Source organism: Taudactylus pleione, unplaced genomic scaffold (genome assembly GCF_031769625.1).
Source record: "Taudactylus pleione unplaced genomic scaffold, aTauple2 ptg000231l, whole genome shotgun sequence".
Classification (NCBI taxonomy): Eukaryota; Metazoa; Chordata; class Amphibia; order Anura; family Myobatrachidae; genus Taudactylus; species Taudactylus pleione.
The window spans coordinates 2727523-2753292 of NW_028284633.1; the positions used below are offsets into that span (position 1 = coordinate 2727523).

The following is a 25770-nucleotide window of genomic DNA, read 5'->3' on the forward strand; positions in this document are numbered from 1 at the left end:
GAATAGCCCCAATAAATGAACAGCCCGTCCCCTGCATGTTACATTCAATGTTTTCCCACCATTACACCAATAAATGAATGGATCAGCCCCCACCCCATTACATGAATAGCCAATCCCCCGCATGTTACATTCAATGTTTTCCCACCATTACACCAATAAATGAATGGATCAGCCCCCACCCCATTACATGAATAGCCCATCCCCTGCATATTACATTCAATGTTTTCCCAGCATTACACCAATAAATGAATGGCTCAGCCCCCACCCCATTACATGAATAGCCAATCCCCCGCATGTTACATTCAATGTTTTCCCACCATTATAAATGAATGGCTCAGCCCCCACCCCATTACATGAATAGCCCATCCCCCGCATGTTACATTCAATGTCTTCCCACCATTACACCAATAAATGAATGGCTCAGCCCCCACCCCATTACATGAATAGCCCATCCCCCGCATGTTACATTCAATGTTTTCCCACCATTATACCAATAAATCAATGGCTCAGCCCCCACCCCCATGACATAAATAGCCCATCCTCTGCATGTTACATTCAATGTTTTCCCACCATTACACCAATAAATGAATGGCTCAGCCCCCACCCCCATATCATGAATAGCCCATCCCCCGTATGTTACATTCAATGTTTTCCCACCATTACACCAATAAATGAATGGCTCAGCCCCCACCCCCATAACATGAATAGCCCATCCCCCGTATGTTACATTCAATATTTTCCCACCATTACACCAATACATGAATGGCTCAGCCCCCACCCCCATTACATGAATAACCCATCCCCCGCATGTTACATTTAATGTTTTCCCACCATTACACCACTAAATGAATGGCTCAGCCCCCACCCCCATTACATGAATAGCCCATCCCCCGCATGTTATATTCAATGTTTTCCCACCATTACACCAATAAATGAATGGCTCAGCCTCCACCCCCATTATATGAATAGCCCATCCCCCACATGTTACATTCAATGTTTTCCCTCCATTACACCAGTAAATGAATGGCTCAGTCCCCACCCCATTCCATGAATAGCCCATCCCCCGCATTTTACATTCAATGTTTTCCCACCCTTACACCAATAAACGAATGGCTCAGCCCCCACCCCTATTACATGTATAGCCCATCCTCTGCATGTTACATTCAGTGTTTTCCCACCATTACACCAATAAATGAATGGCTCAGCCCCCACCCCCATTACATGAATAGCCCATCCCCCGCAGTTACATTCAATGTTTTCCCTCCATTACACCAATAAATGAATGGCTCAGTCCCCTCCCCATTACATGAATAGCCCATCCCCCGCATGTTACATTCAATGTTTTCCCACCATTACACCAATAAACGAATGGCTCAGCCCCCACCCCATTACATGAATAGCCCATCCCACGCATGTTACATTCAATGTTTTCCCACCATTACACCAATAAATGAATGGCTTAGCCCCCACCCCATTACATGAATAGGCCATCCCCCGCATGTTACATTCAATGTTTTCCCACCATTACACCAATAAATGAATGGATCCAATCCCCATTATATTGTCTGAATACACCCCATTAATATTTTAATAAATGGTTATTGACATGTATTCGGCATTTCGGGCTATACAGAGATGGTCGTACATAGCGACCCATGTGATCACAGATGATACAGATGATTGCACTAGGTATCGGGCAGCGATGATAGTGATTGTCACGAACCCGGGCTGACCCGCAGATACAACATTCTGGATCAGCTGGTTGTGATATCAGCGCACTGTGGTCACTTTCCAAAATACACGGTCCTTCTGCCACCACGCAGACGGTTCTCCGGAGGTCTGCGATCTCCCACCAGATTAATAATAAATCACATTCAAATTATACACAAATATGTAGCTTGGGCCTATCCAGGCACACAAGTTCAATAAGAATCACAGAGAATATGCTAGATTAAATGTGTTTAATCCCAAAAATATGTTCAAGGCTTAGTTACAAAAATATGAATAAAATGACAAACAGATTATAATGCAAATATTTTCAAAAAATAAAAGAGAACTCGGAGTCCCTAAGACAACTTACACTAAAGTTCTTAGCACTGCTGATGGGGTGGGGGATCTCACCCACAGGAATATCCTGATGCACTCCCAGGACTTCTGTCTGAACCCCAAGGAGTGAACATTGAATGCTGGGTGGTATTCCTCTTTTATACATCCCCAAGTCTTTGTTCATAGTTAACAGGGTCTCCCTATCAGGTCAGCAGGGTTTGAGATCAATAGATTTCCAATACAGGGTTACCTGGCCAAACTAACAGGGTCCCTGCTTTAAAGATAAGTGATGATATAACTCACTCTTCAGCTTCCCCCTTCTAGACCTATAGTAAATACCAGAATCCTTATCTCAGCCTCTATAGCATAACAAGAGTCTTTATAGGTAGGGCACTGGGGTACAAGGAGGTCTGGTTCTGGGATAACCATCTAGGACACTGACTTCAGGAGTCATAAACAAGGAGAGGGCTAGTTGTTCACACAAGACCTCACACTGTGAGGTATATACATTATTTTGTTATCTGCAAGCCATCCACTTTATGTACGATTCTCCTTTTCTAAACCCAGTCCTTCCTGACCTCCACACCGAATAACAATTGACACACCATGCTTATACAGAATATAAAATGACAACATCACACAATATTATCATTTGTGAGGGCATATTCGTCACAGTGATGGAGGCGACTTTCACCAGCAGATGAATAGGGCGATGCCACAGCATAGACTATTATGTACACAAGCAAAGACCTGCATGTATTTGTAATGCAGCCAGCAACGTGGATTTGGTATCACTGAGGCAAAAAACAGAGCAAATACAAGTGCACTTTATTTTATATCTATAAATAGCAAAGCACACAGGACACACGTAGCACAAATACCAAGAGCTGGGGCATTGCCATACAAAGAGCTACTAAGGGGGCTATAGCCACTGTCTGCAGTACATTGGATCGCTGTCTCTGTCACCCAGACACTCCTCCAGTGGGCAGGAAACTAGGGCACTGCCCTATTCAGCACTGCCGATCGCAGATTCACGATTATCGGTGCATTTAAGGGATGGTGCGGGGGCAGCCAGCATTCCCGGGGTTTTCTTGGAGTGGCCAGCCCAGGATCTGTGTTGATCAACGCAGTGCGGAGGCACCCAGCATTATTAGAGATGTGCGCCGACCCGCCTGTTTTGTTTTTGGATCTGGATCTACCCTGGTTTTGGATCTGAATCTGGTTTTGGATTTTTTTCCTTGGTGTTTTGTTTTCGTGTTTTGGTTTTAGATCTGGATTTTTTTCATAAAAAATAAAAAAAACAGATAAAATCACATAAAATGGGCCTTTTTCATGACAATTTTGGTTACCTCACAGCTCACAATATTGATTGTATTCATCTAGTTAAAGGGCCAAAAAGGTTGCATCCAGCTTGCTGGCTCAAAACTGATTGATATAATTATTACTAGAGTTGAGGACTGTGCAAAGATGATGGTTGGGATACCCTTGAGGATTGAAGGCATGAGCCTTCATAGAGGACAAGGAAGTTGACGGCCTTGCATTATCATGATGACTGCTGCCAGCAGCTACAACATGTGGCTCTTGGCCTTGCTCTCCTGTCATGTGACAGCCCTCCATATTTTCTGCGGTCTTGAAGCAATGTCACAAGCACCAATAGTGTAGCCAAGGTGCGGTTACAAAATTCACGCACGTGCAGTCGTGCGCACACAGAAAAAATTATACAAAGGATACTTTTCTTTTTTTCGGGTCCAGAACTTGGGCCCAGAGCACAGATTGGTGATGACTGGAGTTGGGCAGCACTAGATTGCATTGCTGTATCTTATGTGGCTAAGCCTAACACGCACACACACACAGAAAATAGACAAAAAACACTATTTTTTTTGGGGGGGGGGTTTGGGTCCAGAACTTGGGCCTAGAGCACAGATTGATCATGACTGGAGTCGGGCAGCACTAGGTTGCAACTTGCGTTGCTGGCTGGATCTTGTGCAGTACTGCGGTTAAGCCTAACACGCATGCGCACACACACACGCACGCGCACACGCACGCACACACACGCGCGCACACACAGAAAAATATAAAAGACACTTTGATTTTTTTTTTACTATATTTTTTTTTTATTTTTTTGAGTCCAGAACTTGGGCCCAGATGGACACAGCACCAGCCCAGATGTATCTGCAGTTCTGCACCAGCCTAGATGTATCTGCAGTTCTGCACCAGCCCAGATGTATCTGCAGTTCTGCACCAGCCCAGATGGACACAGCAGACATGAAAAACATCAGCCCAGGACACAGCAGACAGCACAGTGACAGCACCAGCCCAGATGGACACAGCAGACAGCACAGTGACAGCACCAGCCCAGAATGGATCAGCAGTCACCAGCCCAGGACACAGGAGACAGCACCAGCCCAGGACACAGCAGACAGCACCAGCACCTCTCCCAGCCCTACACTACCCACCCTCCCTGTTCAGTCTCCACAGCCGGAGTGAAATGGCGTCCGTCGCGTGGTCCCTTATATACTACATTGATCATAGAGACGAAAGCTTGTGAACCGCGAGATTTCGTCTCTATAGTTTGCCTCAATTTGAGAGATCCGAGTAAGGCGGGAACATCCGAGCTGGCTTGGATCTGACTCGGATATGCTAAATTCAGGTGGATTCGGATCTCTGGAAACCGAACCCGCTCATCTGTAATTATTATTATTATTATTATTATTATTATTATTATTATTATCCTTTATTTATATGGCACCACAAGGGTTCCGCAGCGCCTTACAAAGTACAAAAACAAAGTACAGAAACAGTTGAACAGAACAAGAAAACAGTGACATACAGTACAAGATAAGTACATGGCATATAAACATTGCTGCAACAGTATCAGGGTGTCAAGAGTTAGGTGCGGTTAGAATGAGTATAGAGTAAATAATATAAGTGAAGGAAGAAAAATCACATGAGGGAAGAGGGCCCTGCTTGTGAGAGCTTACATTCTAAAGGGTAGGGGCAGACAGACAGGGGTGACACAGATGGGGTGGACAGAGGGTTGGGATGACAGATGGGTGGATTCCTATTTTACAGTATGTGAGGAAGTCATTGGGAGTAAGATTTACACCACTGACATTCTACTTTACGTGGCAGTATTTGTAGCCTTCTGTGGAAAGCCACGGGTTATTTCAGTTTACGTGAAGTTTGATGGGTAGCTGAAGTCACTTCATCAAGGGCTATTTAAAGAGCTTAGTTAAGGTGTGAACCAACAGTCGCAGGTAAATGTAGACATTTTGTGAATGTAGCTGTTGTAAAGAGACGTTCAGATGTAAAATAATGATGATAAGTTGTGATCGAGTTTTCCTGGAGTGGCCAGCCCAGTATCTGTGTTGATCAATGCAGTGTCCTGGGCTCTCAAGCCGGCCATCCTGAGTAAGCTGAGGCTCACTCAGCTGGCTGGAGCCCCGGCACCGTCTACCATCGTGACCATTGACCACCGATGGTCGCGATGGTGATCCCAACCTGCGACCTCCGTCACAGTGCTGGGATTGCAAATTCAGCAGGGGTGTCATACACCTCCTGCTGCATTTGCGTAATAGCAAAGCTTGCAGCTTTGCAATTGTGGACCTGATTCAGAGCCGGAACGCTATTTGCAGACGTTCAGAAAAAGGGGCTGGCTATTTAAATTAAGCGCTCGCTCTTTGCGGTCTGTTGACGCCTCTATGTCTGAACGAGCGAACGAAACATGCGCTCACTATTTAGGAAAAAACGCCCCCTGGCCGCTCGCATCCTGCGTCATCTCCGCTATTTATTTGATTAATCGAGTACATCGAAAGGCGTATGAACTGCTCGCAGTGCTTGTGGTAGCATTTTCCTACCGCAATCATGCGAGCAGTTCAGGCTAAAAGACAACCAAGTGACGTGGTCAATGACGCTGCTTTGTTAATTATGCACTCCCATTAAACGCCCGTTTTGACCGTTTGGCACGCCTGCGTTCAGATCTCCACTCCCCGTTTTCAAGCACCTTCCCCTGTTACCACCCACAAACGCCTCATTCTGTCACTCAAATTAGCAGGCATTCGCTATTTTGCGAGCACACGATTTTCGACCGCACTGACTGGTTCGCGCATGTGTACTAAAACCCATACGCATGCACAGATGTGCGAACATCGCTCGGAGCGAACGAGCCGCCGCTTATGAGCGGCTCTGGATCAGGCCCTGTGATCCTTGCTGAATCAGTCCTAGTCCAATGTCCTCATGCATTTCACATAGTAAAGGTGCATACAGACACAATGATTTTTTGAACGATTATCGATAACGATATTGTTTATCGTTCAATTGTTGAAAAAAATCGTTCACTTTCTGAGTTAAAAGGATGAACGATTATCGTTCATGCGCCTTCACGTTTGTAGTTTGTTGTTTGTAGTTCAGTCAGACTGACCAACTGAACGATTTGCATTAAGGGAATATGCAAAACTTGTTTGTAGTTCAAAAAAATCGTTCATTACACTTTAAAAAATCTGACAGATAATCTGACAGAAAAGCGTTCTTTAAGCTGTATACACACACAACGATTGAGTTAATGAACGATTTTAGTAAACGATTTTCTACCTTGAAAAAATGAACTAAAATCGTTTACTAAAGTTGTTCATTTACTATGTTCATTTAAATGTAATGAACGATTTTTTAGAACTACAAACGATTTTTGCATATCCCCTTATTGAAAATCGTTGAGTTGACAAGTCTGACTGAACTACAAACTACAAACGTGAACGCGCATGAACGAAAATCGTTCATTGTTTGACTCAGAAAGTGAACGATTCTTACAAACGATTATCGTTAAACGATATCGTTTAATGATAATCGTTCAAAAAATCGTTGTGTGTATATGCAGCTTTACTCCCCACTAGGGCAACTAACACTTGGCTGCTTATGCGGGCGTTAAGGTCGCTAATATAGCAATGTTTATCCATGTCCTGTATTGTATTGTATTGTAAGTCAATAGTTACATTTTTTGCCTATGTACTTTGTAAGGCGCTGCGGAACACTTGTGGCGCCATATAAATAAATAATAATAATAATAATATATATTCTTTCCTTCATTTGAGGGGAACACCAAGATACCTATAGATCCAAAGGAAGCACCGGAACCAACTCTTTCTTTCTTACAAATATAGAAAAGCCTGCAGGGCATACCACCTCACCCTGTAATATTTACATTGCATTGTGACTGGATTTTTTTTGTTAGGTATCTAAAATGTACCATAAAAGAGGTACAGTAACTACATTCACCTGGGCAACCCATGCCCCTGAGGCACCAGGGAAAGTAGCGCTGGCCACTAGCTGAAGACTTTGCGGTAGTTTTTTTCACTGGCAGTCACCTATTATGTGCCAAGAGAGACAGTCACCTAGTATGTGCCAGGAGAGACAGTCACCTATTATGTGCCAAGAGAGACAGTCACCTATTATGTGCCAAGAGAGACAGTCACCTATTATGTGTCAGGAGAAACAGTCACCTATTATGTGCCAAGAGAGACAGTCACCTATTATGTGCCAAGAGAGACAGTCACCTATTATGTGCCAAGAGAGACAGTCACCTATTATGTGCCAGGAGAGACAGTCACCTATTATGTGCCAGGAGAGACAGTCACCTATTATGTGCCAGGAGAGACAGTCACCTATTATGTGCCAGGAGAGACAGTCACCTAGTATGTGCCAAGAGAGACAGTCACCTATTATGTGCCAAGAGAGACAGTCACCTATTATGTGCCAAGAGAGACAGTCACCTATTATGTACCAGGAGAGACAGTCAGCTATTATGTGCAAAGAGAGACAGTTAGCTATTATGTACCAGGAGAGACAGTCAGCTATTATGTACCAGGAGAGACAGTTAGCTATTATGTGCAAAGAGAGACAGTTAGCTATTATGTGCAAAGAGAGACAGTTAGCTATTATGTACCAGGAGAGACAGTCAGCTATTATGTGCAAAGAGAGACAGTTAGCTATTATGTACCAGGAGAGACAGTCAGCTATTATGTGCAAAGAGAGACAGTTAGCTATTATGTACCAGGAGAGACAGTCAGCTAGTATGTGCCAGGAGAGACAGTTAGCTAGTATGTGCCAGGAGAGACAGTCACCTATTATGTGCCAGGAGAGACAGTCACCTATTATGTGCCAGGAGAGACAGTCACCTATTATGTGCCAGGAGAGACAGTCACCTATTATGTGCCAAGAGAGACAGTTAGCTATTATGTACCAGGAGAGACAGTCAGCTATTATGTGCAAAGAGAGACAGTTAGCTATTATGTACCAGGAGAGACAGTCAGCTAGTATGTGCCAGGAGAGACAGTTAGCTAGTATGTGCCAGGAGAGACAGTCAGCTAGTATGTGCCAGGAGAGACAGTCACCTATTATGTGCCAAGAGAGACAGTTAGCTATTATGTGCAAAGAGAGACAGTTAGCTATTATGTACCAGGAGAGACAGTCAGCTAGTATGTGCCAGGAGAGACAGTCACCTATTATGTGCCAAGAGAGACAGTTAGCTATTATGTACCAGGAGAGACAGTCAGCTAGTATGTGCCAGGAGAGACAGTTAGCTAGTATGTGCCAGGAGAGACAGTCACCTATTATGTGCCAGGAGAGACAGTCACCTATTATGTGCCAAGAGAGACAGTTAGCTATTATGTACCAGGAGTGACAGTCAGCTATTATGTGCCAGGAGAGACAGTTAGCTAGTATGTGCCAGGAGAGACAGTCACCTATTATGTGCCAGGAGAGACAGTCACCTATTATGTGCCGGGAGTGACAGTTAGCTAGTATGTGCCAGGAGAGACAGTCAGCAAGTATGTGCCAGGAGAGACAGTCACCTATTATGTGCCAAGAGAGACAGTTAGCTATTATGTACCAGGAGAGACAGTCAGCTAGTATGTGCCAGGAGAGACAGTTAGCTAGTATGTGCCAGGAGAGACAGTCACCTATTATGTGCCAAGAGAGACAGTTAGCTATTATGTACCAGGAGAGACAGTCAGCTATTATGTGCAAAGAGAGACAGTTAGCTATTATGTACCAGGAGAGACAGTCAGCTAGTATGTGCCAGGAGAGACAGTTAGCTAGTATGTGCCAGGAGAGACAGTCACCTATTATGTGCCAAGAGAGACAGTCACCTATTATGTGCCAAGAGAGACAGTCACCTATTATGTGCCAGGAGAGACAGTCACCTATTATGTGCCAGGAGAGACAGTCACCTATTATGTGCCAGGAGAGACAGTCACCTATTATGTGCCAGGAGAGACAGTCACCTAGTATGTGCCAAGAGAGACAGTCACCTATTATGTGCCAAGAGAGACAGTCACCTATTATGTGCCAAGAGAGACAGTCACCTATTATGTACCAGGAGAGACAGTCAGCTATTATGTGCAAAGAGAGACAGTTAGCTATTATGTACCAGGAGAGACAGTCAGCTATTATGTACCAGGAGAGACAGTTAGCTATTATGTGCAAAGAGAGACAGTTAGCTATTATGTGCAAAGAGAGACAGTTAGCTATTATGTACCAGGAGAGACAGTCAGCTATTATGTGCAAAGAGAGACAGTTAGCTATTATGTACCAGGAGAGACAGTCAGCTATTATGTGCAAAGAGAGACAGTTAGCTATTATGTACCAGGAGAGACAGTCAGCTAGTATGTGCCAGGAGAGACAGTTAGCTAGTATGTGCCAGGAGAGACAGTCACCTATTATGTGCCAGGAGAGACAGTCACCTATTATGTGCCAGGAGAGACAGTCACCTATTATGTGCCAGGAGAGACAGTCACCTATTATGTGCCAAGAGAGACAGTTAGCTATTATGTACCAGGAGAGACAGTCAGCTATTATGTGCAAAGAGAGACAGTTAGCTATTATGTACCAGGAGAGACAGTCAGCTAGTATGTGCCAGGAGAGACAGTTAGCTAGTATGTGCCAGGAGAGACAGTCAGCTAGTATGTGCCAGGAGAGACAGTCACCTATTATGTGCCAAGAGAGACAGTTAGCTATTATGTGCAAAGAGAGACAGTTAGCTATTATGTACCAGGAGAGACAGTCAGCTAGTATGTGCCAGGAGAGACAGTCACCTATTATGTGCCAAGAGAGACAGTTAGCTATTATGTACCAGGAGAGACAGTCAGCTAGTATGTGCCAGGAGAGACAGTTAGCTAGTATGTGCCAGGAGAGACAGTCACCTATTATGTGCCAGGAGAGACAGTCACCTATTATGTGCCAAGAGAGACAGTTAGCTATTATGTACCAGGAGTGACAGTCAGCTATTATGTGCCAGGAGAGACAGTTAGCTAGTATGTGCCAGGAGAGACAGTCACCTATTATGTGCCAGGAGAGACAGTCACCTATTATGTGCCGGGAGTGACAGTTAGCTAGTATGTGCCAGGAGAGACAGTCAGCAAGTATGTGCCAGGAGAGACAGTCACCTATTATGTGCCAAGAGAGACAGTTAGCTATTATGTACCAGGAGAGACAGTCAGCTAGTATGTGCCAGGAGAGACAGTTAGCTAGTATGTGCCAGGAGAGACAGTCACCTATTATGTGCCAAGAGAGACAGTTAGCTATTATGTACCAGGAGAGACAGTCAGCTATTATGTGCAAAGAGAGACAGTTAGCTATTATGTACCAGGAGAGACAGTCAGCTAGTATGTGCCAGGAGAGACAGTTAGCTAGTATGTGCCAGGAGAGACAGTCACCTATTATGTGCCAGGAGAGACAGTCACCTATTATGTGCCAGGAGAGACAGTCACCTATTATGTGCCAGGAGAGACAGACACCTATTATGTGCCAAGAGAGACAGTTAGCTATTATGTACCAGGAGAGACAGTCAGCTATTATGTGCAAAGAGAGACAGTTAGCTATTATGTACCAGGAGAGACAGTCAGCTAGTATGTGCCAGGAGAGACAGTTAGCTAGTATGTGCCAGGAGAGACAGTCAGCTAGTATGTGCCAGGAGAGACAGTCACCTATTATGTGCCAAGAGAGACAGTTAGCTATTATGTGCAATGAGAGACAGTTAGCTATTATGTACCAGGAGAGACAGTCAGCTAGTATGTGCCAGGAGAGACAGTCACCTATTATGTGCCAAGAGAGACAGTTAGCTATTATGTACCAGGAGAGACAGTCAGCTAGTATGTGCCAGGAGAGACAGTTAGCTAGTATGTGCCAGGAGAGACAGTCACCTATTATGTGCCAGGAGAGACAGTCACCTATTATGTGCCAAGAGAGACAGTTAGCTATTATGTACCAGGAGTGACAGTCAGCTATTATGTGCCAGGAGAGACAGTTAGCTAGTATGTGCCAGGAGAGACAGTCACCTATTATGTGCCAGGAGAGACAGTCACCTATTATGTGCCGGGAGTGACAGTTAGCTAGTATGTGCCAGGAGAGACAGTCAGCTAGTATGTGCCAGGAGAGACAGTCACCTATTATGTGCCAAGAGAGACAGTTAGCTATTATGTACCAGGAGAGACAGTCAGCTAGTATGTGCCAGGAGAGACAGTTAGCTAGTATGTGCCAGGAGAGACAGTCACCTATTATGTGCCAGGAGAGACAGTCACCTATTATGTGCCAAGAGAGACAGTTAGCTATTATGTACCAGGAGTGACAGTCAGCTATTACGTGCCAGGAGAGACAGTTAGCTAGTATGTGCCAGGAGAGACAGTCACCTATTATGTGCCAGGAGAGACAGTCACCTATTATGTGCCAAGAGAGACAGTTAGCTATTATGTACCAGGAGAGACAGTCACCTATTATGTGCCAGGAGAGACAGACACCTATTATGTGCCAAGAGAGACAGTTAGCTATTATGTACCAGGAGAGACAGTCAGCTATTATGTGCAAAGAGAGACAGTTAGCTATTATGTACCAGGAGAGACAGTCAGCTAGTATGTGCCAGGAGAGACAGTTAGCTAGTATGTGCCAGGAGAGACAGTCAGCTAGTATGTGCCAGGAGAGACAGTCACCTATTATGTGCCAAGAGAGACAGTTAGCTATTATGTGCAAAGAGAGACAGTTAGCTATTATGTACCAGGAGAGACAGTCAGCTAGTATGTGCCAGGAGAGACAGTCACCTATTATGTGCCAAGAGAGACAGTTAGCTATTATGTACCAGGAGAGACAGTCAGCTAGTATGTGCCAGGAGAGACAGTTAGCTAGTATGTGCCAGGAGAGACAGTCACCTATTATGTGCCAGGAGAGACAGTCACCTATTATGTGCCAAGAGAGACAGTTAGCTATTATGTACCAGGAGTGACAGTCAGCTATTATGTGCCAGGAGAGACAGTTAGCTAGTATGTGCCAGGAGAGACAGTCACCTATTATGTGCCAGGAGAGACAGTCACCTATTATGTGCCGGGAGTGACAGTTAGCTAGTATGTGCCAGGAGAGACAGTCAGCTAGTATGTGCCAGGAGAGACAGTCACCTATTATGTGCCAAGAGAGACAGTTAGCTATTATGTACCAGGAGAGACAGTCAGCTAGTATGTGCCAGGAGAGACAGTTAGCTAGTATGTGCCAGGAGAGACAGTCACCTATTATGTGCCAGGAGAGACAGTCACCTATTATGTGCCAAGAGAGACAGTTAGCTATTATGTACCAGGAGTGACAGTCAGCTATTACGTGCCAGGAGAGACAGTTAGCTAGTATGTGCCAGGAGAGACAGTCACCTATTATGTGCCAGGAGAGACAGTCACCTATTATGTGCCAAGAGAGACAGTTAGCTATTATGTACCAGGAGAGACAGTCAGCTATTATGTGCCAGGAGAGACAGTCAGCTAGTATGTGCCAGGAGAGACAGTCACCTATTATGTGCCAGGAGAGACAGTCACCTATTATGTGCCAAGAGAGACAGTTAGCTATTATGTACCAGGAGTGATAGTCAGCTATTATGTGCCAGGAGAGACAGTTAGCTAGTATGTGCCAGGAGAGACAGTCACCTATTATGTGCCAGGAGAGACAGTCACCTATTATGTGCCAGGAGTGACAGTTAGCTAGTATGTGCCAGGAGAGACAGTCAGCTAGTATGTGCCAGGAGAGACAGTCACCTATTATGTGCCAGGACTGACAGTCAGCTAGTATGTGCCAGGAGTGACAGTTAGCTATTATGTGCCAGGAGAGACAGTCAGCTAGTATGTGCCAGGAGAGACAGTCAGCTAGTTTGTGCCAGGAGTGACAGTCAGCTATTATGTGCCAGGAGTGACAGTCAGCTATTATGTACCAGGGGTGACAGTCAGCTAGTATGTGCCAGGAGTGACAGTCAGCTATTATGTGCCAGGAGTGACAGTCAGCTATTATGTGCCAGGAGTGACTGTCAGCAATTATGTGCCAGGAGTGACAGTCAGCTATTACTTATGTGCCAGGAGTGACAGTCAGCTATTACTTATGTGCCAGGAGTGACAGTCAGCTAGTAGGTGCCAGGAGTGACAGTCAGCTATTACTTATGTGCCAGGAGTGACAGTCAGCTAGTATGTGCCAGGAGTGACAGTCAGCTAGTATGTGCCAGGAGTGACAGTCAGCTATTACTTATGTGCCAGGAGTGACAGTCAGCTAGTATGTGCCAGGAGTGACAGTCAGCTATTACTTATGTGCCAGGAGTGACAGTCAGCTAGTAGGTGCCAGGAGTGACAGTCAGCTATTACTTATGTGCCAGGAGTGACAGTCAGCTAGTATGTGCCAGGAGTGACAGTCAGCTATTATGTGCCAGGAGTGACAGTCAGCTGGAGAACTATTCCTGCCTGAAAAGAAACTGATGGGTTAATTCTGGGATATGACATGGTCTTAACTAAGTGTGATTTATGTCCTTTATGGCCAGATAAATGGTTGCCCCTTTGTTCTATGCCCAGCTGGTGGATTGGGTACCAGCATATCGGAAGGAAGCGGTGTAGCCACCCTTATGCGGGCACCCTGCGGTATATGGCTCCAGGAAGTCTCGCTGGACAAACCTCTAGTGATGTTTAATGGCCAGAGCAACCTCTCAGCAAACCTCCAGTAGCCCTAATACCCATAGGTCAAAAAAAACCCTAGATCTCCTGCATTCACCTGAGGCTGTGTTACGGCTGTTCTATCTGTACTCTATATCAAAGATATTCTCTACAGTGAAAACAAGGTTGTTAGTTCCACATAGTGCATCGCAGTGAGTGTGATAAGCTACAAGGGCTGCAGATGTCTCTCACACAGCTGTGTGCTATAACTGACACCCCTCTCACATTTGGGACCTCTGTCACTTTGCAGGGAGGGGTCTCCCCGTCTGACTTTTGCACACACACCCTGTATCACTCGCTCACTGTGGATGCTGCTGGCACAGTAATACACTGCGCTGTCTGGGAGAGAGACATGAGGAATTCTCAGGATGATCTTAGTGACTCTCTCGGGGCGGATGCTTATTCTTCCATCATCGAACCCCTTTTCCATCGTTGCGTTCTCTGTATTGTAGGTGTGCCCAATAAGCGCCAGCTCTCTCCCCTTCTCCTGACGGTACCAGTATTTTCTGGAGTAGTTGGAGTCGTCGTGCTCGCAGGTCAGGGAAACGTCCTTCGTTAGATGTGTCAGATGGAATTTAGGATTCTGGATAACATTGGTGGCCAGGCTGACTGCTGGGAGAGAGGACACATTGTAGCTAAGGATTAGTGCACACGTGTGTATCATATGATGCAATTATAGAAATATGCTACATGCGTATTTGAGTTTTATTTGTGATATAGAAATATGCTACATGCGTTTGAGTTTTATTTGTGATAGAGCAGGGAATTGTTACTCTGCTGTGTCTTGAATAACATATAGACATAACATATGTTGTATAACAGTACAGAGCACACATTGCTGTCCTTTTCATTTAGTAAGAAACATATTAAACAATGCTGCATAATATACAATGACTCCCACAAATATACAAATTATCTCTGTGACTCACGGTTCAGACACCACAGGGGGATAAGGAGTTGCAGAACCTGTGTCATCTCCAAGGGGTGCAGTTACTAGTGACACGTCTAAGCTGTATCATAGCCTATAGTAAAACAGGAAGTGACACGTCTGGGCTGTATCACGGCCAATAGTAATACAGGAAGTGACACGTCTGAGCTGCATCATGGCCTATAGTAATACAGGAAGTGACACGTCTAAGCTGTATCATAGCCTATAGTAAAACAGGAAGTGCCACGTCTGGGCTGTAGCATGGCCTATAGTAATACAGGAAGTGACACGTCTGGGCTGTAGCATGGCCTATAGTAATACAGGAAGTGACATGTCTGAGCTGCATCATGGCCTATAGTAATACAGGAAGTGACACATCTGGGCTGTAGCATGGCCTATAGTAATACAGGAAGTGACACGTCTGAGCTGTATCATAGCTGGTAGCAATACAGGAAATTACACTTCTCGGCTGTATCATGGCCTATAGTAATACAGGAAGTGACACGTATCGGCTGTATCGTGGCCTATAGTAATACAGGAAGTGACATGTCTGAGCTGCATCATAGCTGGTAGCAATACAGGAAATTACACTTCTCGGCTGTATCATGGCCTATAGTAATAGAGGAAGTGACACATATCGGCTGTATCGTGGCCTATAGTAATACAGGAAATGAGACGTCTGAGCTGCATCATGGCCTATAGTAATACAGGAAGTGACATGCCTGTGCTGCATCATAGCTGGTAGCAATACAGGAAGTGACACGTCTCGGCTATATCATGGCCTATTGTAATGCAGGAAGTGACACATCTGAGCTGCAATGTGGCCATACTTGCCTTCCCTCCAGGAATGGCCGGGTAGCCATCAGGTGGTGCTACTGGCTACCCGGAAAGCTGAACAAGTCTCCCAGGTTTGGGACCACCCGGCCATGCCCACCCACTTTACCGGTGAAGTGGTAGCACAGGCTGGCCGATGATGCAATTTGGATTGAATAGCATCATTGTGGCTCTGCACCGCGCTCAACAATGACAGGTACAATGCAATTGTGACATTACACCCTCAGACCCGTCCACATCTGCGGAGCCTTGTCCTCCGCAGTACCGACCTGGCTGCCTTCTCCTTGAGGAGGCAGCCAAAAGGTCAGCAAGTATGATGGTGGCTTATAGCAATGCAGGAAGTGACACATCTCAGGTGTATCATAGCTGTCGGTAATACAGGAAGCAACATGTCTGGGAGAGTTCCCAGAGGGGAAATGCAAATAATGGGAGATTACTGTATGGGGAAGGGTGCTTTGTGCCCCTCCCAACACAACACATGGGAGTTATAATTCAGTACCCTTTGCATGTGCCCGAAAAAGGGACATGGTCTAGCAGGATGGGGCATGGTCTTGCAGGATGGGGCATGGTCTTGCAGGAGGGGGCATGGTCTTGCAGGAAGGGGCATGGTCTTGCAGGAAGGGGCATGGTCTTGCAGGATGGGGCATGGTCTTGCAGGAAGGGACATGGTCTTGCAGGAAGGGGCATGGTCTTGCAGGATGGGGCATGGTCTTGCAGGAAAGGGACATGGTCTTGCAGGAAGGGGCATGGTCTTGCAGGATGGGGCATGGTCTTGCAGGAAGGGACATGGTCTTGCAGGAATGGGCATGGTCTTGCAGGAATGGGCATGGTCTTGCTGGAAGGGACATGGTCTTGCAGGATGGGGCATGGTCTTGCAGGAAGGGACATGGTCTTGCAGGAAGGGGCATGGTTTTGCATGAAGGGGTATGGTCTTGCAGGAATGGGACATGGTCTTGCAGGAAGGGGCATAGTCTTGCAGGATTGGGCATGGTCTTGCAGGAAGGAGCATGGTCTTGCAGGATGGGACATGGTCTTGCAGGAAGGGTGATGGTCTTGCAGGAAGGGTCATGGTCTTGCAGGAAGGGGACATGGTCTTGATAGTTATCATGTACATGAACTGTCAACAAACTGTCCTTTGTAATCTAGCAGTATCTAACCTTCTCCTCCGGCACCTGCAACAGCTCCAGTGTCTCCTGGCAGTCTCAGGGGGATGAGTACCAGCAGCAACGTTTACACAGTGGTGTTCCAGTGATTAGTAAAACCCTAACCCTAATTCCTACCCCTAACCCTCTCCCTAGTGCCATACCCTAACTCCCCTCTGCAGCCGAACTCTAACCATTCTCAGCATGTCGACATTTCACATGGCAATAGTTCAGATGTTGACATTGTGAACATGTCAAGATTCTGAGAATGTCAACAGTTTGAACCATGTCAACATTGTTGAGTCAACATTATGATTGTCGACAAGGTTACCGCCAACTTTTTGATTGGATACCATCCTTGCTGTGTTACAGTATAACTGTCTCTTTCATCTCTGTGTTACAGTATAACTGTCTCTTTCCTCTCTGTTATTGTGTACCTGTCTTTTTCCTTTATGTGTTATTGTATGACTGTCTATTTCCTCTCTGTGTTACAGTATAACTGTCTCTTTCCTCTCTGTTATTGTGTACCTGTCTTTTTCCTCTGTGTTATTGTATGACTGTCTATTTCCTCTCTGTGTTACAGTATAACTGTCTCTTTCCTCTCTGTTATTGTGTACCTGTCTTTTTCCTCTATGTGTTATTGTATGACTGTCTATTTCCTCTCTGTGTTATTGTATAACTGTCTCTTTCATCTCTGTGTTACAGTATAACTGTCTCTTTCATCTCTGTGTTACAGTATAACTGTCTCTTTCCTCTCTGTTATTGTGTACCTGTCTTTTTCCTCTATGTGTTATTGTATGACTGTCTATTTCCTCTCTGTGTTACAGTATAACTGTCTCTTTCATCTCTGTGTTACAGTATAACTGTCTCTTTCCTCTCTGTTATTGTGTACCTGTCTTTTTCCTCTATGTGTTATTGTATGACTGTCTATTTCCTCTCTGTGTTACAGTATAACTGTCTCTTTCATCTCTGTGTTACAGTATAACTGTCTCTTTCCTCTCTGTGTTACAGTATAACTGTCTCTTTCCTCTCTGTTATTGTGTACCTGTCTTTTTCCTCTATGTGTTATTGTATGACTGTCTATTTCCTCTCTGTGTTACTGTATAACTGTCTCTTTCATCTCTGTGTTACAGTATAACTGTCTCTTTCCTCTCTGTAATTGTGTACCTGTCTTTTCCTCTATGTGTTATTGTATGACTGTCTATTTCCTCTCTGTGTTACAGTATAACTGTCTCTTTCATCTCTGTGTTACAGTATAACTGTCTCTTTCCTCTCTGTTATTGTGTACCTGTCTTTTTCCTCTATGTGTTATTGTATGACTGTCTATTTCCTCTCTGTGTTACAGTATAACTGTCTCTTTCATCTCTGTGTTACAGTATAACTGTCTCTTTCATCTCTGTGTTACAGTATAACTGTCTCTTTCATCTCTGTTACAGTATAACTGTCTCTTTCCTCTCTGTTATTGTGTACCTGTCTTTTTCCTCTATGTGTTATTGTATGACTGTCTATTTCCTCTCTGTGTTACTGTCTAACTGTTTCTTTCCTCTCTATAAGGCCTATTCATCATCGGAGGCTGTATGGCCCCCTATGATGAAGTATTGATTTTGCTGCAAGGGATACTTAAGTATCCAACATGGAGTGGGGGAAACTTGCCCCAAGAGTAATTCATCATTACTCCGACGCAGGGACAGCTGCTCCAAAAAGCAGTGGTCCCCTCGGTTAGTATTGCAGCTACAGAAGTAGCTGCGTTACTTACCTCCTCCCCATTTTCCAAGCTACGCATGCATGACCCGAGGTCACGCATGCGCGCAGCTGCCGGGGAGGTAATGAGGAGGCGGCGGAGTGATCTGCTCGGATCCGTCTTCACATCCCCGGAACTCCTTCCCATAGGAAGGAGCGGTGAACTGAAAACAAGCTCCATCTGAAGATGGTGCTTGTTCTCGAAAGCAAATTTTGAAAGCTTTCAGTTTTTGGAGTTTGCTGAATATCAGGGGTCCTTTTTGGACCTGATGAGAATGGCCCGATAACTAAAATATGCGGAAACTAGTGTTTCTGCATGGGTGCTGGCAGGGCTTAAAGTGGTCCTGGAGAGGTGGTGGAACTTATCTCCCCCGCCATCTACTCCTCATTCCGCTCCGCCATGCTAATCTGACAGGCCAAAACAAGTGTGAAAACTGTTCTTTACACACACTATTGTGTATAGGAAACGGTAAAGTGAATGGTGGGGGGGGGACTTTTGGGACTATGACGGTGTGAAATGCATTTTAGATGATTTTTAGCCCTCCTGTCATCAGCTGAGACTACAATGTTAGATCACTTAAAAAGAAAATGTGATCCGACCATAGTTACTAAAAATAAATTGTAAACAAATACCGGGGGAAGCCCTGTGATAATAACGCCACCTGGAGGTGGTGTTATCCAGGGTCTCCCCCGGTTACCGGGCTCCCACTCTGCTCTAACGGGGAGAGCAGAGGCGGGAGCCGGTACCAGTAATCAGCTATGTGGTCTAAGCAGTCCGCAAGCTGATAACTGTAAAAAAAAGAAAAAAAAAATTAAACATTTTTCTTTTTACTTACCTGACTCCAGGGACCGGTGATCGGGCCTCCGGTGATGGCTCCTCTCCGGTCAGCTGGTCTCCCACAGTGCACTGGGGCCCGGTCATCAGGTGATCGGGCCCCAGTGCAGTATGGGAGATCACCTGATCGGGAAGACCGGAGAAGATCACCGGAGGCCAGGAGGATGCAGGTAAGTGTAATGAAGGGAGGGGGGGTTGCGGGGGGGGGGGTCGTGGGGGTCTGCGATCGTGGGGGAGGGGCTTAGCGCCGGGGGCGGGGCTTAGTGTTGGTGGGGTGTAGTAGCGGTGGTCGGTCGGCGCATGCGCGGGCTCTTAGTCGCGGTATTTTTTCCGAAAATACCGCGACTAGAGTGCGGATGGGATCCGCAGGGACAGAGCTTTATCGCAATGTGGCAAAGGACCGGAGAGGACTGCGGGGGTGAAAAGCAAAAGAGCTAACAAAGCTCCTCTCCACAGCCTCTTCCACCATACCGGTAGGCGGTCTTGGCCACAGGTATTTAACCCCTCCCTTGACCACCAGGGTTGTCGGGCACTAGGTCCATGGGGGCACATTCAGGCATTAGGCCTGTAGGCAAACAGGCAGGCACAAGGCCCGGGTGCAGTAGCGGGCATTAGGCCCTAAAGGAATCAATTGCCCTAATTAGGTGCAAGTGACCTGGGTACTAGGCCAGGTCACTAAAGGAGTAAGTAGGTGGGCACTAGGCCCATGCCATCAGCCAGGCGCTAGGCCTATACCCAGTGGCGTAACTAGGGTATTTGGAGCACAAGGCAAATTTGAAAATGGAGCCCCCCCTCACCACTATGTGCGCGCGCCGCAGGCAAGCCTCTTCGAAAAATGGGCATGGTCACGTGGGGCATGGCCACTGAAAAATGGGGCATGTCAACATGACACACACCCGTTTCTTGTCACTGGGAACATTTTTCCATTTGCACCTTAATGCAGTGCCCCTTATACAGTCCCCCCTATGCAGTGCCCCTAGTAGTGGTCCCCATTATATAGTACCCCCAGTATACAATGCCCCCAGTAGTGGTCCCTCTTATGCAGGCCCCCAGTAGTGCCCCTTATACAGTACCCCCAGTAGTAGTCCCCCTTATGCAGCCGCCATTAGTTTCACTTATACAGTGCCCCCAGTAGTAATCCCCCATATGCAGCCCCCCAGTAGTGCCCCTTATACAGTGCCCCCAGTAGTTTTCCCCCTTATGCAGGCCCCCCTGTAGTGGTCCCCCCTGTGCAGTGCCCCCATTAGTAAGCCCCTTATATAGTGCCCCAGTAGGAGTCCCCCTTGATGCAGTGCCCCCAATAGTAGTGGTCCCCCCAGTAATAGTCCCCAGTAGTGGTCCCCCCCAATGCAGTGCCCCCAGTAGTAGTCCCCCCTACACAGTGCCCTTTATAGTGGCCCCAGTAGGACTTCCCCTTAATGCAGTGCCCCCTGTAGTAGACCCCAGTAGTGGTCGACCCCGGATGCAGTGCCCCCAGTAGTATCCCCCCCAGTAGTAGCCCCCAGTAGTGGTCCCGTGCCCCCCCTCAAAGCAGTGACCCCAGTAGTAGTCCCCTCTTTAGTAATAGTCCCCCCCCCTGTAGTAGACCCCCAGTAGCGTTCCCCCCCGAAGCAGTGCCCCCAGTAGTAGTCCCCTCCTTAACAATAAATAAAGTAAAAATTCTTACCTGAATCCACGCTGCCGTCCGCACTTCAGTCCTCCCGGGCTGGCGCGCTCTACATTAAGGGAGAGACGTCATGATGTCAAGACGTCTCTCCCATTAACCACTGCAGGAGCCAGAAGGGTGCCGGCTCTTGCAGTGGGCGCTGCGGCTGCAGCAGTCAATGAGAGTCTATCTGATGCTCATTGACAGCTGTTTAACACACACATCGCCGCCAGCACTGGAAGCGATGTGTGTGCAGCAGCAGCAGCCAATGAGAGTCTGTCTGACCTCATTGGCTGCTGATTCACACACATCGCTGCTGCTCGGCAGTGATGTGTGTGCAGCAGCAGCCAATGAGAGTCGTCTGACTCTCATTGGCTGCTGGTCAACACACACATCGCCACCAGTGCTGGCAGCGATGTGTGTGTCAGCACAGCCTGAGTCCGCCCACCTGCCACCCTCCTCCTGGTGCAACTGGGCAAGCGCTCAGGGGTAGGGATGGGGCTCAGCTGTGCAGCACAGGACCGGCGCTGGGAAGCCTAGCGCCGGTCCTGTATAAATGTGTAGTGCTGGATAACTAGGATAACTGGATAACTAGAGCGGGACGCCCCCCCCCCACCATGCCGCCGGTCCCACAGCACCTAGGGCACATGCCCCGCTCATCCTGCCGTAGTTACGCCACTGCCTATACCCATTCAGGAGGGCACTAGACCCTGTTCAGTAAGCCCTATGGTAGGAAGGCCCATAGGCCTGAGCCCTGTATATAGTGTCCCTGGGCATTAGGCCCAGGACACTACCTGAGCCCCACTATTTGGCAGGCCCACAGGCCTGAGCCAGCAACATGAAAAAGGGACACTGGGCAGTAGGCAGGCACAAAGCCTGAGCCGCCAGCCCATTGAAAGTGGTTCTGGGCAATATGCCCAGACCACTGGTATAGTAAGTAGGTAGCCTGTGCAAGTGCATAGAGGTGTGAGCAGTTGTGAGACTCTCACACTCCAAATACCCTGTAGAGAGCTGTCAGGCTCCCACCATAAGGTAATTTCCCAGTCACGAAGAAGAGGAGCTGGCCAGCTGTAGTTACACAGGAAACAAACATTTAAAGGGACAGCACCGTGTTTTACTCTTGTGTGATTACCATCTGTGATTGTTGTTCCATGCAGGGCAAACGTTTAGTTGTTTATTGTTAAGCATGCCACACTACACACACTGTAGGTTGAGGGTGATGTTGTCTTAGTATGTGTAGTTGCGTGACACAGGTTTAGGCCCTGCATGGCTGTGGTGTATATCTCCTTACAGGGACCTGTAGGCGAGTGACCGGATGAAGAACAAGAGTGGACACGGTGAGAACTATCTGTGTGTACTGTCTCTCACTGTTTGTTCCTTTCTGTGTTTCTTCCTTCTGGGTGGACAGTGGACCTTGTATCCCGGTGCAAGATTGAGTCTTCACCTGGTGCGCGTGTGCCTATAGGTGAAAGCTCGGGATCTGAGGCCAAAAGTGCCAGTGATGATCTTCACTTAAAACCCGAATCTATCCCATGGTCCGGTAGGGCATGTCGGTCGGCGTATGGAAGGACGGTTCTCACATCATCTCCTTCCTCCTAGGTCATCGTGTCCATGTTCTGTTAGGTACTTCCAGGACCGTTTGTTCAACATTCGGCCTGAAGCTGAGAGGGTATGACACAATGTAAGAAACAGAAGTACACCTGCACTGCACCACACCCCTCTTACATGTACCTATCTTTTTCCTCTATATGTTACTGTACAACTGCCTTTTTCCTCTCTGTGTTCGGCTGACTGTCTCTTTTCCTCTCTATATGCTACTGGCTAGCTGTCTCTTCTCTCTGGGCCTGATTTATAGGTGGACGCAGTGCCCATCACTACTGAAATCTGGTACTTGTGAAAATATGCTTATGTTTCAGTCACCGTCTGACTGTTTCCTTTCTGTCTTACTGTATGACTGCCTCTAACCACTGAGAGTAACTGTATGACTGTCTCTTACCACTGAGAGTAACTGTGACTGTCTCTTACCACTGAGAGTAACTGTATGACTGTCTCTTACCACTGAGAGTAACTGTGACTGTCTCTTACCACTGAGAGTAACTGTTTGACTGTCTCTTACCACTGAGAGTAACTGTTTGACTGTCTCTTACCACTGAGAGTAACTGTATGACTGTCTCTTACCACTGAGAGTAACTGTATGACTGCCTCTAACCATTGAGAGTAACTGTATGACTGTATCTTACTATTGAGAGCAACTGCATGGCTGTCTCTTACCACTGAGAGTAACTGCATGGCTGTCTCTTACCACTGAGAGTAACTGTATGACTGCCTCTAACCACTGAGAGTAACTGTAAGACTGTCTCTTACCACTGAGAGTAACTGTGACTGTCTCTTACCACTGAGAGTAACTGTATGACTGTGTCTTATCACTGAGAGTAACTGTATGACTGTCTCTAACCACTGAGAGTAACTGGATGACTGTCTCTTACCACTGAGAGTAACTGTATGACTGTCTCTTACCACTGAGAATAACTGCATGGCTGTCTCTTACCACTGAGAGTAACTGTATGACTGTATCTTACCACTGAAAGTAACTGTATGACTGTCTCTTACCACTGAGAGTTACTGTAAGGCTGTCTCTTACCACTAAGAGTAACTGTATGACTGTCTCTTACCACTGAGAGTAACTGTATGACAATCTCTTATCACTGAGAGTAACTGTATTTGTTCGTCAGGAGGCTTGCCGCCTAGCAACAGCTGGTGGGTTAGGAGCAAGCCTCCTGACTATGCTGACAAGGTAAGTGAAAGAAACTTTCACTTACCATCTCACACAGGCCGGGGGAGCGGGCAGCGCTGAAGCCAAGGAACGCGCATGTGCGTCACTGCGGCGCGAGCGTCACGTGCACATCACATGCACGGCTCAGGCAGGTCGCGCGCATGCGCAGGTCACATTAGCACTAAGCCCCGACTCCTGAGTCAAATTTTTCCTCAGCGTGGAAGATGGAGGACATAGTGTCTATGTCTGCCACAGACACTATGGTGTTATCTCGAACCCACAGTAACAGAGTGAGACAGCCCTCTCAGGGCTTGTCTCAGGCAGCAGACTCCTCTTCTGAGGAGGTGATACTGTTTAAAAGGAAGTTAATTAACACTGTCAGGTTGGAAGACACCGGGATACCTCTAAGGAGGAGGGAATCAGTCATGTTATAGAGTCTCCTGCCCTCCCCCATTTTCTCACAGAGTGGTGTTTCTTCAAGAGATGCCTGTTCAGGAAAAACATCTCTTTCCCAGGTATTGCCCATCGATGGAATACCTCCAAGGTCCGCAGAAGACCACTTTCCCCTGCCCATGGCCAGCACACCTTCCCTACTTCTGACAGGTATTATGCGCAACAGCGCTCTCATAAAGGGGCTAGTAAACATTGTTCATTGTCCCCTGCTCGTCCCCTGCTCATTCATATAAAAATACCAGTTACCCCTCTGTGGACTGGGAGTCGGAGGAGGTCCCGAGAACCAGTGTGTCCTCTTGCAGAGGCAAATACATTGACCTGGAGATGGCTTGGGTAGCCTTAGCAGGCAAAATGGCACCTTCTAAATTATATACATCCCATTGGGCTCTCAGCGAGCGCTCCCATGTATATCAGTTCGCTAAATTTGCTTTTAAAATCACCCTCATTAAGGAGGATGAGATGGTTCTCCGCAACCATACTGGCATTCCAGACATTTCTGTCCTGTTCACTCTGGAGATTGATCCGGCTCTTGTGTCACTAGTCGGGGATAAAGCCCAGAGTGACACTATAGATAAGTTGCTGAGAAAGATTCAGTTTAAAGTCTCAGACGCCACCGGGCCACTTTTATTTGTCTTAGACAAGGTGGAGAAAGAAGCATTCTGCCCTTGATCCCTAGACTCCCTGGTTGTTTCCAAAATGGCCCTCTTAAAGGCTATTAGCAGGGCTACATTAATGATTGGTCAAACCTTCAACTTCATATCCATTACCCGCAAACTGCGATGGTTAGCTAGTGCGGGTCTGACCAACCCAGCTCCAGGGCCTGTGCACATTCAAAACCTGACAGACTCCAACCTAATTGGTCCCGACTTTATAGATGAGGTGAAAGTCCGCTATATAGCTCATAAATCCTTCTCAGATCTGCAGGACCCCATGCTCCAAAACAGCCCTTTCACCAGGAGGGTCGTTCTGTTGGAGCCAGCAGTTCGACCTGAGATCAGCGAAGCACCTCCAGAGTACCTAGAAGAGGTTTCTCTTGGACACGAGTGGCAAGAAGTGCAGTGTACGGCAACTCCAACTGCTCCAGGAAAGACAGAGGATACAGTAAGTCGCTTCTGTGCAGCTACTGTCTTTCTCAAGCAATAGATATCTGGAAGCAGATTACCACAGACAGGTGGTTGCTAAAGATCATAGAAAAAGGTTTGTCCCTCCTCCTTTTTCGATTTTTACACCAGGTATTCCCCTGCACAAAGAATGCCAGCCTTACATCAAGGCAAAATCAAGCTAGCGGAAATGTCCAAAAAGGGTTGGGTCTATCACCTTTTTCCCGTGAAGAAACAAGACGGTTCCTACAGACCCATTTTAAATGTCAAATCCCTGAGCC

The 25770-nt window shown here is 46.7% G+C and overlaps 1 pseudogene; it reads left to right on the forward strand.

The window, feature by feature from the left end:
• Window positions 1-24713: 24713 nt before the first annotated feature.
• Window positions 24714-25381, forward strand: LOC148516917 (SURP and G-patch domain-containing protein 2-like; annotated as a pseudogene).
• The last annotated feature ends 389 nt before the right edge of the window (window positions 25382-25770 follow it).